The sequence below is a fragment of the Falco peregrinus genome, chromosome 13 (genome assembly GCF_023634155.1).
Source record: "Falco peregrinus isolate bFalPer1 chromosome 13, bFalPer1.pri, whole genome shotgun sequence".
Classification (NCBI taxonomy): domain Eukaryota; kingdom Metazoa; phylum Chordata; class Aves; order Falconiformes; family Falconidae; genus Falco; species Falco peregrinus.
In genome coordinates this window covers 13,314,026-13,324,243 of record NC_073733.1, presented here as the reverse complement: position 1 = coordinate 13,324,243, position 10,218 = coordinate 13,314,026, and the positions used below count along the sequence as shown (strand labels likewise).

Below are 10,218 nucleotides of genomic sequence, written 5' to 3'. Positions count from 1 at the left end.
TGTATGATGTAGTCATTCAAGTGCACAGGCTGCACACTTAGCGATGCAGAAATAAAGTAGCAGGACAGATAACTTTCCCTTAATGTCAGCTTTGTTGGTCAAGACGGCTGTTTAAAATCCTTGAAGATGGATCATCTGAGATGACTTTTAGCCTCATTGTACATAGTAGTTCTTGTCTTTCACATCTAGACATTTTTTCTTCTTTTTTTTTTTTTTTGTCTCCAAATACTGACTTTGCTAACATTCCACTTGAACGGAAGAATGGCCCTTTTAGGGAGGAATGTGCTGCTGTACCTCTTCTTTCCTCCCTATTCACTCTTTACCATCCAATTGCCATGGTAAATTTTGTAGAGTATTTTCTATTACAAGCACTTGCTGAAAGACTTGGCTGACCACAGCACCTTTTCTGAGGTCTAAAATGGAGATAGCCAAGACCCATGCTTTTCCTGGTGAGTGACATATCAGTGATTTACCTCTAGTACCCATTTCTACCTGTTGTAAGGTGCCACCTGTATGTTTATACTATGAAACTGTAGCAGAAACAACTGTTTTGTGGTACTATTTGATGGGAACAATGCAGGATGAAAAGTTCATTTAAGACTCACATTTGTGTTGTCAACCAGCACCCCAGAATATGTAAGTTTAGGTCAGGCCTGCAACCTCCTTCTGAGGGGGTTATATTCAACATTATTCACTAGAAAGAAAGTGCGTGCTTTCTGGGCATTTGGGTCTGCTCTTGGGTGCATTTTTTCTTTCTGGAGGATGCTGTTTCAAGGTCTACGTTTCTAGTATCAGCTGATCTCAGGGAATGCTGGTTAGTGCTTTGTCTTCCCATGAGTAAAAGCTGATTTGCTCTTGTTCCTGTCTGTCCTCCCTTCTCAGGAGGCTTCTACATGCTTTCAATTTAGGGGGTTTGTAATATAACAAACAAGCCAGGGCAGTGATAATTTCAATTTAACCATGTTCTGCAGCTTTTCTAGCAGCCTGTTTAGATGCTTCCAGAAAGTGAGGCCTTTCCCTTTAGAGAAATTTCTGAGTGGGTATTAGGATTTCAAAGTACAAGACCAGAATCCTGTCCGGGGTAAGCAGGCATAGCTCCACTAATTTCTAATGGATCTCTGTTGACTTGCACCAGCTGAACATCTGGTCTGCAGTTCGCAGAACCGAAGCCATTAACCCCCTCCCCTGGCAGACACGTTGCCGTGAGCATTCTGCATCTGAAAATGCAAACGCCTCGGGCTACAGTGAAGCTGAATCCTTTTTCTGAAGCCATGTTTGCTTTGTGTTTCTGTTAATCATTATTTTGTGGGGAGAGACTCGTTGCTGCATTTTTATGCATTGGGGGTGTTGCCCTTTTAAAGAGAAGCTGCTCTGAGAGAGTTAATTTCAACCTGGTTTCAGCTGGAATGAAGAACTGGTTCCTCTATCCCTGCTTTCTATTCTCTTGTTGGCCTACTTCCCTCTGCTTGCATTTTGCATTCCTAATGCCATGAATAAATCAGGACCCAAGGATTTAGAAGGTGGTACAGCTGTAGCCACTCAGAAAATTGAACCTCTGAGACTTGTACTGCAGCTCTAACAACTGCCAATATGTGTGCTCCTGAACACTTCTAATAACGTTTAACTGGTACCAAAACAAAATTCACTTTGCCCTTTTTATATAATGTTTCACTTGGGGTTTTTTGCCTCTACCCAGCATCTCCTCCCTTGGCTCTCTTCGTCTTTTAGTTAAAACTTGGTTATAAGCGCTTTAGGGCAGGGCAATTGCCTCCTGGCTGCTGTGACAAAATGGTTTATCGCAAATCTTTGCACAGAGGAAAAAATAAGGGAAACAGAGGAATCTGACCTGGCTAAAAGTACATCACAGAACCACAGTACAGTGAAACTCCTGCCTAATTGTAGTCCTAGATCCTCTGATAACTTATCATTAATAATACACACTGGACTGCTTTAATTTGTAGTGCTGTGGCTCCTGAGAGTGTGCGAGGGAGTTCTTTATGTGCTCTTTAGTCAGAGCATACATCCAGTCTGGGTGAAGAACAACAGGCGTAGGTAGCAAGCTTGCTCTGGAGGGTGAATATCTTGAAAGAACCGAGTCTCCAAGTATTTTCTTCTAGGAAACATTTATGTTGCACCAATGGCTTTCCCTCGTTATGGCTCTGCTTTTTAGAATAAAAATAATTATTTTGGTCTGAAGCTGGTTTGATTTGATTTCGCCAAACTTTGCTTTTGACTAAGAAGGTCTTTTATGACCACCTTCATGTATGGTGTAGTTTTTGGCACAGGATCCCTGAGAACTGTATCTAGCTATTAGACCTGCCCAAGTAACTGCCAAGTAATTATAGTTGGCAAGGGAGGTACTGAAGTACAGAAATAATGTTGGGTAAAGTGCACATCTTGTGATGCTGCTTCATTTCTCTGCTTGGCTTCCTGTCTTGTAGGACTAAAAAGTCTGCATAGCAAAGGGTAAGATTAAAAGGAGCCTTAATTATTTTGGCATCTAATTTCCATTTTCAAGTTCACTTACAGTCTTGCACAAACGTAGAAACTGAAACAGTTGGTCTTCAGAAAAAGCTGCACGTACCTTACACAGGTTCTAAATACTATATTAAGCTTGACAGTTTTTAGAAATATGTATGCTCAGATGTGATCCCATTCTGTAGCTTGATGAGTGAACATGCATCAGACAAGCTTTGGTACCTGCCAGAAATATGACACAAAATGGACTGTTCCAGTACAGGCTTGGTGATGGGATATTAAGTCACTGTGATGTGGCTGAGATTCCAAGCCTCAGGCACTGGGGTTAGGTACAGAATGCAAGATGCGTTTGAAAATTGTATTTTCTGCCTAAATCAGTTGGGGTCTTCCTTTAAAGAATTCATGGATAAGCTTCTTGTAAATATGCATATTTTTATATGTAGCTGTGTCCCCATCCAATTTGACTCGCTCTGCTCCAGTGTCGGGGCTGCCTGTAAGCCCTGAGTGTGATTTCTGTGGGAAGTGGCTGCTCTCTCCAGGCTTGCTCCCAACTCTCTCTCCAGTCTCTAGGCCTGTAACAGCCCCATCGTGGTTTGTTGTACACGGATCGCTAAGCAGTTTCTTTTCTCCTAGGGCACCTCTGTTCTATGTGGAAGTGAATCTTCGGCAGCTCCTGTGTGATTGCTTTCCTGCTCCTTTGTGTGCATGGCCCAGCAAATAAGGAGGGGGGTGGAAAGCACATTGTAAATGTGTTGACAGCATTTTAAGAACAAAACAGCTCCTGAAAACTGCCTGTCTGCCTTCTCCTTCTGTCCTGCATTTTTCTTTGCTTTCTTTTCTACCATGTTCTCCTTTTTTTTTCTTTTCCTTTCTTCATCTCTCCCCTAAATTTTCTACACTCTTTTGACACCCACCTCTCATTCTTTTGGTGCTCGTTGCTCTAAAAAGATTTCCCCTCTCCCCTCTAGTCCTTTTCATTTCTCTCTCAGGGGAGACAGTTTCAACCCCTATGCAGGAACAAATGAAAAGGGGGATTTATTCTGTTTCTGAGTGCGTGTCAGCTGCCTGCTTGTATCAGTTCTCTACCCATTCTTCTCTCTCACCCCAGGTACTGAGCTTTTAGAAAGCATCCCACTGTTTTTCTAAATGCTTTTAGCAGGATAGAATCTGTGCTTGGAAGGGGTTTTGTGCTTATTGATGCTGGCGAAGGAGGTATGGTTATTTATTTGACATCAGCTATTTAAACAAAAAAAGAACAGGGTGGTACAATATCTGGGCAACTATTCTTAGATTCTTCTCAAGCTGAATTTAGAGCCCCTAATTCTGGTTTTGTTCCTTTTTGCTGAAAGGAGGCTCTCTGTGCTCTGCTCACAAGCATGCTTGCCTATCTAATGTACTGGAATTGATGGGCAGGTCTGTCCCTTTGTGCAAGATCTGTTCCTTCTGGCTTTGCCTTGGCAGGCAGGCACAGCATAACCACTGAGATCAATGATCCTGCACCAAAACCGGATTACTGCCATTTTGAGATGGACGGCTGTGCGAGAACTATTTTGTCTGCTACTTCAGTTAGGAGGAGACCCAGATGAGGGAGCTCTGTGTCTCAGGAAAACAGGCTTTTGGGGAGAAAAAGGATTTCTTCAAGCCATGAGGGACCTTGTCTTGGCTCACAAGCCTTTCACCAAACCCTTCTTCAGCAGCTGGCTCCACAAGGACACTGTCAGTGTATGGCTCTATGGAAAGTGCTCTTTTTTTTGTCTCTTCCTGTGTTATTCTTTCAGCAAGGATGCACTTTCATATATATTCTCAGTCAATGTTTAGCTCTGATCTTTGCTCTAGATGTTTAAGGTTTGCAGGCTGTTAGGATATCAATGACTTCTTGCCACATGTGGGAACTTCACAGCCTCCAACTGCTGCTCCGGCACTAGTTTGGGAATTAAGCTTGCCAGGCTCCACCAGCTGCTTCTCTGCTTGAAATGCTATGTGCATTCCTCATCAGACGTTGCTTGACAAAATGCTGCAGCACTTTGTGCAAGGCAAAGATCAGTCGAATACAGGTGTATGAACATGCTCTAACCCACTGCCTGCCTTGCTGCTGCTGCTGCGTTGTGCTCCCTGAAGCCTTCCTTCACTTTGCATGCTCTATGTGTGTTCTTGGTAGTGGTCTCTATGAGGAGTTTCTGAGAATTTATTCCACGGTGGTAAATTGTGGTCTTCCTTGCACAATCTATGTTCTAGGTTCCTAGGTAAAGCATCACTCTCTAAAATACTTTAATTGGGATAAATTGACAAATTGGAGCTTTACTCAGAAGGGTCTGGCAAAGTTTCTAAAGGATGGTATCAGCACTTCCTCTTCTGCACAGAAGGGAAGATGATCCTCCTCTTTCAGGAGATGTGAGATTTCAAGGGAGGGAAGTTGCAGTGTTTGAAGAAGAGAGAGAGCGCATGTTCTGGGAAACAGTTCTCTGATAAGGGCTATTTTAGAAGGGGAAGTTAGTGGGTGAGAGTTTATGGGAAGCAAAAAAGTAAAATTAAAAGCCTTTAACTGTACTGACACCTGAAATATTGTGTTGAAAATGCAAATGCTAATGTTTTAGTTCATGGTTTTATTAGTTACTAACGCAAGATTCTTAGTGTTACAGATGTTCCAGCTTACGAGTGATTTAGCCAAATTAATATTGACTTTGAATAAAGAGAAAGTAATAGAGACTTTAGGCCAGACAGGCCCTTACTTCTAGCTTTTTAAAAATTTCAAACTGAAGATATTGTTAGTGTATCTCCATATAGCATAGCTTTCACCAGTCATTTTCAGTAAATATGTTTGTATTCAGGGTATTCTGCATTTTTTGATTCTGTATGTTTACTCAGTGTGGCTGATTCTCATTTCACAAGTGTAAGCTGGCATCAGTTTCACTGATTTAAATTGATTTAAACTCCAGTGTTTTAAAGGGAGTGATTCTGGTGTAAATCAGAATCTGATTTCAGTTTCATATTCATGCCTTATAAAACCTGGCTTGATGTTTATCTATTGTATGGTTGTATGCTGTATTTAGCATTGTGAATATTGAGATGTCCCTGCTGGGTAGATGGAGATTGTTAGTTTTGCTAATAAGGTACGTATCTGCCATTTAGTAAAACAAAAATATCTGAAATGTTTTGTTAGGGAAAGGCATACGGTAGGTACCACTGTGTCTTACAGAAGATGGGTTCTTGGGTTCCTTAGGAGTTTTTGTGGGTTTTTTTTGGATTAAGTTCTCTTTGGAACTCAAAACACACCAAATTTAGCATCCTGTCTCATAAACCTTCCCATACACTCTAAAAAATCATAGTACTTACATGAAAGGCTGCATTTATGACAAATCTGAGTTTGTCTCCCTGATTTCCTTTGAGTTCTGAAATTCTCAGCTGTTTGTCCTAATTATATCCTCAAAACAGAAGGAATTGGGGCACTTAGGAATATGCTCCCAGCCATGGAAGCAACTCTTTCACCAGAGATTCTGGTTTGTCTCGAAATGTAAGTTAAACTGACACAAGGGATTTTTTTTTCCCTTCTGCATTTTGCTGTCCCTAAACTATCAATAATTTAGGATGCATGTACTGCAAAACACCTTGTTTTTGTAGTTCATGCTGTCTGTAAACATCTCTGTGCTGATGTCTGTCTCGTGTGTATGTGTAACTTGGCTTGATAAGTACTCACTTTGTTTATCCACGTTGTCACGTCCCTTATAGATACTATTGGTGACAGACGGATGCTGCAGTTGAATTTGGTGTTGTCTTTCTGTAGAATGGTGTGTTTGGAGTTGCCTGGAGTTACTTCTAGCACTCTGCTCTTCCCACTGCGGCCCCCCCCGCCCTTAAAGCCAGGACTTATTATTTGTATGTATGTAGGCACAAAAATAGCCCAGCAGAGACTCTGCTCATTTCTGTCTTCCTATTCATATCTATTTTTTTGGGGTCTAAATATGGCTTTTCAGAATTAGCTTTGTTGCATCAGTCCAACTGTTGTGGAAGCAGAAGCTATTGAAGAAGCTTTTAAAGGCAGAAGGTGTGTGGAGTGATGAATACATATTCTGGGGTTCGTACTCAAAGCATTCAGTGTCACTCCTTTTGGAACCATCTATAAGGAGGTTGCTATTTAAAAATCTCCTCCTTTCACTGTAATTACATGAGGTTTCTGTGCATCTTGCCTCACTGTGTGCTGATGGGCTCTGCTCCTGACTCCTGGTTCACCTATCTAGGATGGAAGGAGAGGTTCCTTGGGGTCAGTCACCCACCTGCTGGAGCTTCTAGCTGGTACCACTGAGGAGCACACTGGCTTCTTGAGGACTCTCTCAAATCTATTTTACTGAAGATCAACTGTATTTTGACTGCCGCCTTCAGTTTTAAATTGAAGACCTAGAAAAGCTTTTGATCTGCTCACATCTACCTTCCAAAAATGGTGTGGGATTAGAAAGGTTTGTTCCTAGGGTCTCAAAACTGGCTGAAAGGTAGACTTGGCCTCCCCACCATGCTGGTCACTGCAGCGGGCAGGTGGGCTGGGGACTGCTGCTCTGTGTGACAGCATTTCCTGACAAACATTCCTCCATGCACAGCCTGCGGGAAGCCCCGTGCCACTACGAGTAGTTTGCCCGTGGCTTTTTCCATTGCTGTGAGATGTGTCTTGGCCCAAAATGATTTTCAGAGGTGCAGTGGAATTGTTACATGTCCATCCAGTGGGTCTGCATGAGCCAAGTGAACCTGTGTTTGGAGGTACATCTGACCTACTGCTTGTGAGGAATAGATGTATGAAAATGGGCAACCTTTATAAACAGCAGTGATATTTCTGTAGAACATGACGGCATGAGTAGAAAATTAACATCTGTCTGTCAGCTCTGGGAAAAGGACTAAGGCTCATTAAAGGCTGTTCTGACAAGGACCAGGAGGATCATGTTTCCCAAGGTTTAATTTTCCCAGGGAGAGGCTGAGATCAGATTTGAACCTTCTTTCTGATTGAGTCATTTACCTCTCTCTATTCCTTTTTGTGTAATATGAGAATAACATCGCTGGCATCTTGAGCAGTTCGAAATCCTTGGGTGGAATGATCCAAAGAACTGCAAGCTATTTGGAATGTATGGACCGAAACCCTAACTCCAGGTCTGCTCGTGTCTTCAGCCAAGTCAGCAGCCTCAAATGCTTCTGTTTCTTGTGAGACCCTGACAAGACACCCTGACATTTAAAAAAATCTTGGATCAGGATTTCTCTCTAGCTTGGAGAACCGGCTCTTCCTTTACTCATTTTTCTTTTCTAAGAAAAAGAGTAAGCATACCCAAAATTGATTATCCTATTTTTGTTCCTCAATTTTAACTTTAAAACAGGCTATTTGTAAGTTATTAAACCTTACGCCAGACACCCAAATTGCAGTTAAGAAAGGAGGTGAATGTGTCTGGCTTTTTCCAGTGCACACATGGCCATATCTAACCTCAAATGAGAGCCGACAGTCCTGAAAGGTGGTGGGGAGATGTCGGCCAGCAGCGGGAAGAGTGTCTGTGTCAGGTCTCTGGAAGACGGACCACAGCGCCTTTTGTGCATTTGTATTTCTCTACCACTCCCTTTTCTTCCTCTCCATGTGTATGTTGTCTCCTCCTCCTCCTCCTCTGTGTGTGTGTGTGTGTGTGACTTCTCCCTCCCTTCCTCTGGATCAGCCGCTGGCCAAGGAGACCTCTCCAAAGGGCTGGACACTTTGTGGGATTGTCCTTGTTCCTCCTGTATTTGCCGAGTCAAGGGTATCTCTTTGCAGGCTTGGAGAGATGCTGTTACTGCTGGTGATGTGATTGCATAGCAACACAGCAGCGCTGGGCGGTGGAGGAGGAGAGGCAGGGAGTGTGCAGACAGCAGCGCTCAGCCTCAGCATGCATCCCTGTCACAAGGACTCCTTTGCTGATTCACAGAGGCAGCCCCCGTCCCTGCTCCCAAAGCCTGGCAGCCGCTGCCCCCTGCGTCTCAGACCTGGCGGACTCAGAAGGTAGGCCATGACAAAATTTGTTTCCCACTCAGATCCTGGCTGGGCTGGAAAAGGGGGAAATAATGACAGATGGTTAACCTCGGAAATACGCTCTTTGGGCATGTGTGCATGTGCATATCCCTTCACAGCAACAATGTCTGTGTGTGTGCGGGCGAGAAACATGCAGAGAAGAAAAGGGTGTCAGGGGGGCACAGTAGGGGAGAGAGAGGTGCCCAGGACCATTTCCACAAGGGAGAGGCTGTGAACCAGTGAGTGATGCAGATTCCCAAGGCAAACAATAGTAGCCAGCATCCTGATTTCACCAGCTTTGATTCTTCGCACGCTGAAGGCTTATTTACCCTGGCAGTGTGTTCGCCTGAGCTGAAGGACTGCTCCCGGCGGGGCGCGGGGTGGCCTTCTAGCACCCTCCTGGGAGGATCAGACAGCAGGGCAAGGCAGGGACCCAAATATTTCTTGAGTAGTAAGCTGGGATCAGACTCTAGTCCTAGCTCTGCCCTTTTCATTCACTACCTTGCCCACTCCAGCCTTGCTCCTTTATGTGTCTGCCCTCCCCTCCCCCAGCTTCTCCCCGACCCCTTTCACTCATTCCTTCTCCTTCTCCTCTTTCAAGGCCTTACATTGCCGCTGCTGACCTTCCCTTTGCTGTGGGCAGCCCTGACCAGTTGCAGAACCACCTGCAGGAGGCACAGGACCTTTCCTGCTGCCTAGGGCTCAGCACTCTGCCTCCCCCTCCGTGCCAGACAGGGCAGCCTGGGCAGTGGCTCGCTAAGATTTAGTGCCACTTTGCACAAGAGATTATTAGCAGTCCCCAGTCCAGCCCCCTCTTCCCTTCAGCCTTCCCCCCAGCACGGCATCACAGGTGTAGAGCTCAACTGGTGGAGTTGCCAGCATCATATTCACGGGGTCTCAATGATGAGATTGCCCCTGTGCAGTGACGGGGGCGTGGAGCAATTAATTTCACACTTTTAAAGGCTGTGCTGTCTGTGGGAGAAACTGTGGTTTGTTTGAGTTTTGGTTTTTAGCATTGAATAAAAGCCTCCAGTCAAATCTACGTCAGTCTGGTCTACCTGTGCCCTAATCCGAGGTCCTTCACACCTTCTCTCCTTCTGCTGCTTACCAGTCTCTTGAGCTCTCGGAGTTCTTGCTTAATTGTTCTCTTTAATGTCTTTTATTGCTCAACCACTGTATCCTACAGCAACACACTGTGCGAAGTCCCGGCTACAAGGCTCAGTCACACAGGACGGTTTCTGTGTTTCTGGCAGCCGTGTGTAGCACATGTGCCTGCTGTGGCTCTGGTGCCATCTCACACCCTCTCCTGCCAGCTCCCCACCCTGAAAGCTGCTTTCTCTGCTGTGGCAGGAATGGGCCAGGCAGGGCTCTGGTGACAACCAGTGTGTGGTGGCACCCCAGAAAGGGACCAGACTATAGATGTGCAATTTCAAACAGTCTTGTTTTGCAACACTGTGCCCAGGAACGTGGGTGCCTGGAGTGCTAGGATGGAAAGGCATTGGAGTGGGCACTGTGATGCGTTACTGTGTTCAGGTCCTCTTAATTGAAAAAATTAAGATGAGGACCATTTCTCTCTGAAGTAATACCTGAGACAGATCAATTCTACTTGCTAAAATTGGCCAGGACTGCTACAGTGAATGGGGTTGCTCAGGTTGGAGTGACTGCTTTCTAAACTACGTGAGATAGGGAAGGAATGAAACGAATGGGTTCAAACAAAGCCTTGAGTTCTGGAA

The 10,218-nt window shown here is 44.5% G+C and overlaps 1 protein-coding gene across 2 annotated transcripts in view; it reads left to right on the top strand.

Moving 5' to 3' along the window:
• The first annotated feature begins 7,517 nt into the window (after positions 1–7,517).
• The window catches only part of DRP2 (dystrophin related protein 2), a 34,800-nt gene continuing 32,099 nt past the window's right edge, over positions 7,518–10,218 (top strand). For both annotated transcript variants that reach the window (XM_055817714.1, XM_027787422.2), the window contains exon 1: positions 7,518–8,476. The gene's annotated coding sequence lies outside the window, so the exon portion shown is untranslated. The remainder of the gene's footprint in view (positions 8,477–10,218) is intronic.